A 6,403-nucleotide genomic window follows, 5' to 3' on the forward strand; every position below is an offset into this window, starting at 1 on the left:
AAATGGCTGAAAGTTGAAGCTAGAAAAATTGAGACTGCAACTAAGGTGCACATTGTTTTTAATAGTGAGGGGAATTAACCAGTGGAATCATTCACCAAGTGTTGTGGTGGATTCTCCATTCCTGGTCATATTTAAACCAAGATTGGATGTTTTTCTAGGTTCTAGTTCAAAAGGAATGATTTTGAGAAAGTTCAATGGCAGAAGTTATACAAGAGGTCAGACAAGATGATCATTCATGATTTTATAGAGCTCTACCTATCCTCCCATAATCCTCTCTTTTCCAAGCTGAACAGTCCCAGTCTTTTTAATCTCTCCTCATTTGGAAACTGTTCCATACACCTAATAATTTTCATTACCCTTCTTTGTACCTTTTCTATGTCTAATATATATATCTGGGATGTGTGGGCATACTATGGATTATATGGATTTATATGGTGGCATCATGATATTTACTGTCTTATTATCTGTTCCTAACATTCTGCTAGCTTTTTTGACTGCCACTGCACAAAGATGGCAAAGTTGGCAGATGAGACAAAATTACAGAAATTATCAGTTAAATGCAAAGCAGAGTTACAAAAGGATCTCACAAAACAGGGTGATTGGAAAACAAAAAGGCCGATGAAATTCAATGTTGAAAAACGCAAAGTAATGCACATTGGAAAACGTAATCCCAACTATACACGCAAAATGTTGGGGTCTAAATTAGCTGTTATCACTCAAGAAAGAGATCTTGGAGGCATTGTGGATAGTTCTCTGTAAACATCCACTCAATAGGCTGCAGCAGTCAAAAAAGTGAACAATGTTAGGAACCATTAGCAAAAGGATAGATAATAAGATAGCAAATACCATAATGCAACTATATAAATACATACTATGCCCGCACATAGAACACTGTGGGCAGTTCTGGTCACCCCATATAAGAAAAGATGTATTAAAAATGGAAAAGTTACAGAGAAAGGTAACAAAAATGATTAGAGGTATGGAACAACTTCCATATGAGGGAAGATTAAAAGGACTGGGACTCTTCATCTTGGAAAAGAGATGACTATGGGGGGATATGAGAGAGGTCTAGAAAATCATGAATGGTGTGGAGACAGTGAATAAGGAAGTGTTATTTACCCCTTCTCACAACACAAGAATGAGGGGTCACCTGATAAAACTGATAGGCAACAGGTTTAAAACAAACAAAAGGAAATACTTCTTCACAAAACACACAGTCAACCTGTGGAACTCATTGCCAGGGGATGCTGTGAAGGCCAAATGTATAACTGGGTTCAAAAAGAATTAGATAAGTTCATGGAGGATAGATCAGTCAAGGGTTATTAACGCAGATAGTCAGGGATACAACTCCATGCTCTGGGTGTCCGAGCCTCTGATTGCCAGATGCCGGGAGTGAATGACAGGGAATGGATCACATGATAATTGCCCTGATTTGTTCATTTCCTCTGGGCACCTGGCATCGGGCACTATCAGAAGACAGGATACTGGGCTAGATGGACCATTGGTCTTACCCAGTTAGGCCGTTCTTATGACAACAAGTTAGGGGAGTAACGGAGTTACTAGGTAAAATCCAAAGAAGTGGGCTGTAGCTTATGCGCTAATACATTTGTTAGTCTCTAAGGTGCCACAAGTACTCCTGTTCCTTTTGCGGATAGAGACTGATGGCTGCTACTCTGAAACCTAGGTAAAATCCTGTGTCATATGTTTTGTACAAAGTGGGGCTAGAAGATCACAAGGGTTCCATCTGGCTTTAAAATCTATGAATACACAAAAATGCCATTCACTTATTTTCACTGTTACTCTTTTTACAGACAAGGCTGATGTTGGACACGGAGGAAAGGAATGAAACGGCTGTGTCTGTGTTCATCCTTCTGGGATTTTCCAGTCTTGGTGAGAAACTGAAGATTTTCCTGTTCCTGATTCTTCTCCTCACCTACCTGATCACAGTAACAGGCAATGTGGTCATCATTTTCATAGTGTCTGTTGATCGTCGACTCCACTCTCCCATGTACTTTTTCATCGCCAATTTGTCCTTCTTGGAAATCTGGTTCACCTCAGTCACGAGCCCTAAACTGATGCTAAACTTTCTTTCAGTCAACCAAACCATTTCATTCTATGGCTGCATGGCCCAGTCGTACTTCTATTTCACCTTGGGTGGTACAGAGTTGTTCCTCATAGTGGTCATGTCCTTTGATCGCTATGTTGCCATCTGCCACCCTTTGCAATATGCCACCATCATGAAGCAGAGACTTTGTTTCCAACTGGTTCTTGGCTCATGGGTGGGAAGTTTCACAGTTACAAATTTACGGATGCTCCTGATTTCGAAGCTGAGATTCTGTGGGCCGAATGTGATCAACCATTTCTTCTGTGACAATTCTCCGCTCTTCCAACTCTCCTGCACTGACACCAGTGGGGTTAAGAGGGTGGACTCCATTTTGATCTCAACTTTAGTACTGACTTCATTATGTTTAACCATGTTGTCTTACATGAGCATCTTCTTCTCGATTCTACAAATGCCAACGGCCACGGGCAGACAGAAAGCTTTTGCAACCTGTGCCTCCCATGTCACAGCTTTAGCAGTTGTCTATGGAAGCTGCATTATTTTGTACACCATTTATTCAGGCAATTCCTCTTTGGATCTTACCAAAGGGGTGGCTCTGCTGAACACTATAGAGTACCCTTTCCTTAACCCCTTTATCTACAGCCTTAGAAACAAGACTGTCCAACTCACCCTGAGAGAAACCTTTAGTCGTAGTACTGTAATGTTGTTCCCCAAATCTGTGCCATGCTTCTGGATAGTTATAAGAAAAGGAAAACAAACAAAAAAATACCCACCACCATAATGAATCTGTTATGATTAGAAAATTGTGTGTAATAGTCCTTTCTCGATCTGTATCTTTTTTTTAATTAAAGTTTAGTCAATTCTTCTCTTCAAAGAAATAATTAGATTTATTCAGTCTCTCTTGAAAATGCTGATTTATCACACACTTGAGACAAATGGGTAATTATCCACCGATCAAACACTTCACTGATCGTAGCAGGGCAAGCTTCCTTCGGGCTACACAAATGCACTTGGGTAACAGATATAAGCTAGGCACATATTTATTCTTTCTGTCTGTAGTTTGAGAGGTTCTTCAATTATTGAGGCTCGTGGTTAGGCTACGTGCATGGGATGTGAAAGACACCAGTTCAACTCCCAGCTTCAAATCAGGCCATATAGTGATTGGAACCTGCATGTCCCATGTACCAGATGTAATCCAAGCCATTGGGCTGTAGGGACAGAGCTGAGCTCTCTAGAGTGACCAGTAATACCGCACTGGAAGAGAGGAACTGTTTCACACAAAATGTCAAATGGTCTTGGTTTCATTCTGATGCAGAAGGAAAACACACTTAGAAATCATAAAATGGAATTCAAGATTTCCGACAAGAATCTCTCTCCTTCCCCCTCCCTTTCATTTCCATGGTAGAAGATCAACGAAGATCAGACACACTCGTTTTTACAATGCTTTTCTATTTCACCTCTAGTTATAAGTGTTGAAAAAACATTCCCTTTGAAAGATGGAACACAAATAGTTAATCCCAAGAAAGAATGTGCTGAAATAACAGCAAGTGAGGCATAGACTTTGCTTTTACTGTTTAAAATTAAATATTCCCCCCAACCTCCCACTCTCACCGTGTATCAGAAAACAATTTCACTGATTAATCTTCCTGAAAACATTTTCTCTGGTGTGGCAGCCCCACACTTCCTAGCACCATGCCGGGGCATTGGCCTCAACCTTGACTCAAAGACAACAGCAGCCTATATTGAGTCAAGCACATGGCTGCCTGATGTTCGTGGGATCAGTGCTGGCTCAGAGAGGAAATCCGCCCCCCGTTTCTTGCACCACAGTGCAACCTTTCACTTTGCCCTAACTTTCCTAGTACCCTAGACATGTAGGGCTGTTTAGCCTTTATTACCTTCAGCTGTAACGCAAGGAGCCTCCAGGCCTGTATCCTGTAAGACATTAGCTTAAGCAGGTTAGCATAAGTGTAGTGACATATAATAGGCCTGTAACCTTTGGCATAGATAAGTGGTCCGAAAGTTACCCTCAGATTTGGTGGAATTTGGGCTAGCTTGCTCAATGGCAGGAGTTGGAACTTAACGGTACACGGCAACAGCAGGAACACGGCAGGAACATGCAAGTAATAACCGTAAACCGGCTTAAACAAGAAGTGACAGGTATCATAATGAGCTAAAATGGCATTAATATGTATGAATATGTTAACCTGTAGAATAAGTAGACCTCCGTGTTATGTGGCTGAGGAAGTTAGATTTGGGCATGGAAGCTTGAGCATTAGCATGAATATTCACAATGGTGCACAGGTCTTATAATAGGGCAGACCACTGTGTGGAGAGTTAGTTTTCTGGGCTTAGCTACCATTCGACCCTTCAGCTCTATTGTTATCTACCATCAGTCTTCAGCATTGAGGAACTTGGGCCATCGGACTCATTTGGCATGCCAGAGACAAGGCTGGTCCTTCGTCTCTCATCACCAGGTCCTCAACAAAGGGTGTAAGTAGGCAGATTTAAGAGCTCATGCCAAGAATGATACCACAGATATCCCCAATACTGTGCTACTCCTATCTTTTTATGTGGCTCAGAGCTTTTCTGGCTTTGTTCATTATTCTAATAAAGATCTATCATCTTTACCATACACCCCAAGGTTCCCAACAAGATATTGAACTTGTTGGTTTTAATTCTATGTAGCCTGATTCTTGGGACAAGAGCCTTATGACCTTCTGATCAACTGCCAAATATGATTAATCTTTAAAAGAGTCAGGCAACAGCTGCAAGGGGCCTAGATAGCTCATTTAATTCAGCCCCCTGCACTGAGGCAGGCCCAAATAAACATAGCCCATCCCTCACAGATGTTTGTCCAACCAGTTCTTAAAATCTCCAATGATGGGGATTCCACATCCTACCTTGGAAACTATTCTAGTGCCTAACTGTCCTTATAGTTAGATTAGAAATTAGGGAAATCATTCTCAATCACCCTTGCTGCACACTCAGCCCATTACTTCCTGTCCTGCCTTCCATGGACATGGAGAACGGATCGTTATTCTCTTTATACCAGCCCTTAACACATTTGTAGACTGTTAACAGGTCCCCCTTGCTCTTCTGTTCTCAAGACTAAACATGCCCCAATTGTTAACCTTTTCTCATAGGTCATAGGTCAGGTTTTCTAAACCCTTTTTCATTTTTGTTGCTCTCCTCTGGCCTCTATCCAATTTGTGCACATCTTTTCTAGAACTGGACACAGTACTCCAGCTGAGGCCTCACCAGTGCCAAATAGAGTGGGACAATTACCTCCTGTGTCTTGCGTGCAACACTACTGTTGTCCCCCCTGCATCCCCCTTGGAAAAATTATTGCTAAAATAAAATCACTAGTCTTGACTGGTGTTGCCTGTCTTTGGATGGAAGTCTAGTCTCTGTTCTTCCTTCATCTCGGCCTCTAAAATGATACCGTTAGCAATCTTGTATTAGAAAAAGAGTCTAACTTTCCCATTTCATCTCTTAAGTGGAATGTTATTGTGGCACATCTTAACATCAAGGACTTCATACCAAAACCTGGAGTAACACACACAAATTTTCATAAATAGAAGTAGGTGAAATTTTTCTGTTGAAACTCTTTTTTGGTCGAAAATGCTGATAGCCGACACTGAAAGGTTTTGCAAGTCTTTGTTGGTTTCACTGAGTTGTGTCGACCATTTTTTACAAAAATCAAAACATTTTATTGCAGCAGTTTGAAAATGTAATGCTTTGGGGTTTTTTAGTGCAAAACAACTTTTTTTGTCTGAAAATTGCCTTTGCTTTTGTTTGTTTGGAAAACCTTTAAAAATGGCCCAGACATAAACAATGACATGTCAATGTTTTCATCTGACCCAACATAAATTTACTGTTTCTGTTTAACTTTTTCATTCACTGCAAATTCTTTTAAAAAAATATTTCAACCTGAAACAACGTTCAATTTTTTTAAATGGTCAGCTTACTGAAATAGCTTTTATTCACACAGCCATACTAAGAAAACACACATTAATTTGCCAATCTGTCAATTTAAGAACATAATCATTAGACGTGTTTGGGACGAGGGTAAATAATGTTGTGACTGTTTGAGGGAGATGTTCTTGTTTCTCTTCAGAGCATGATTACAAATTCTAATTAAAAATAATAAAAAAAAACAAAATTTTGAAAATTCACAAAAAGATGAATTCATCTTCCTATTCTGCCTTAAATTTGGTGGTAGGATTTTTAAAGATTCCTAAGTGTTTGAGCACCAGAATCCCAGGGAAAGATAATGGGAGCTCTGCACCTAACTACTGTAGACTTTTTGAAAATCTTAGCCTTCAAGAAGATGACTATTTT

At 40.3% G+C, this 6,403-nt stretch overlaps 1 pseudogene; it reads left to right on the forward strand.

Annotated features, from left to right (window-relative positions):
- The first annotated feature begins 1,820 nt into the window (after positions 1-1,820).
- Positions 1,821-2,799, forward strand: LOC135887037 (olfactory receptor 6M1-like; annotated as a pseudogene).
- The last annotated feature ends 3,604 nt before the right edge of the window (positions 2,800-6,403 follow it).

This window comes from Emys orbicularis, chromosome 12 (assembly GCF_028017835.1).
Source record: "Emys orbicularis isolate rEmyOrb1 chromosome 12, rEmyOrb1.hap1, whole genome shotgun sequence".
Taxonomy (NCBI): domain Eukaryota; kingdom Metazoa; phylum Chordata; order Testudines; family Emydidae; genus Emys; species Emys orbicularis.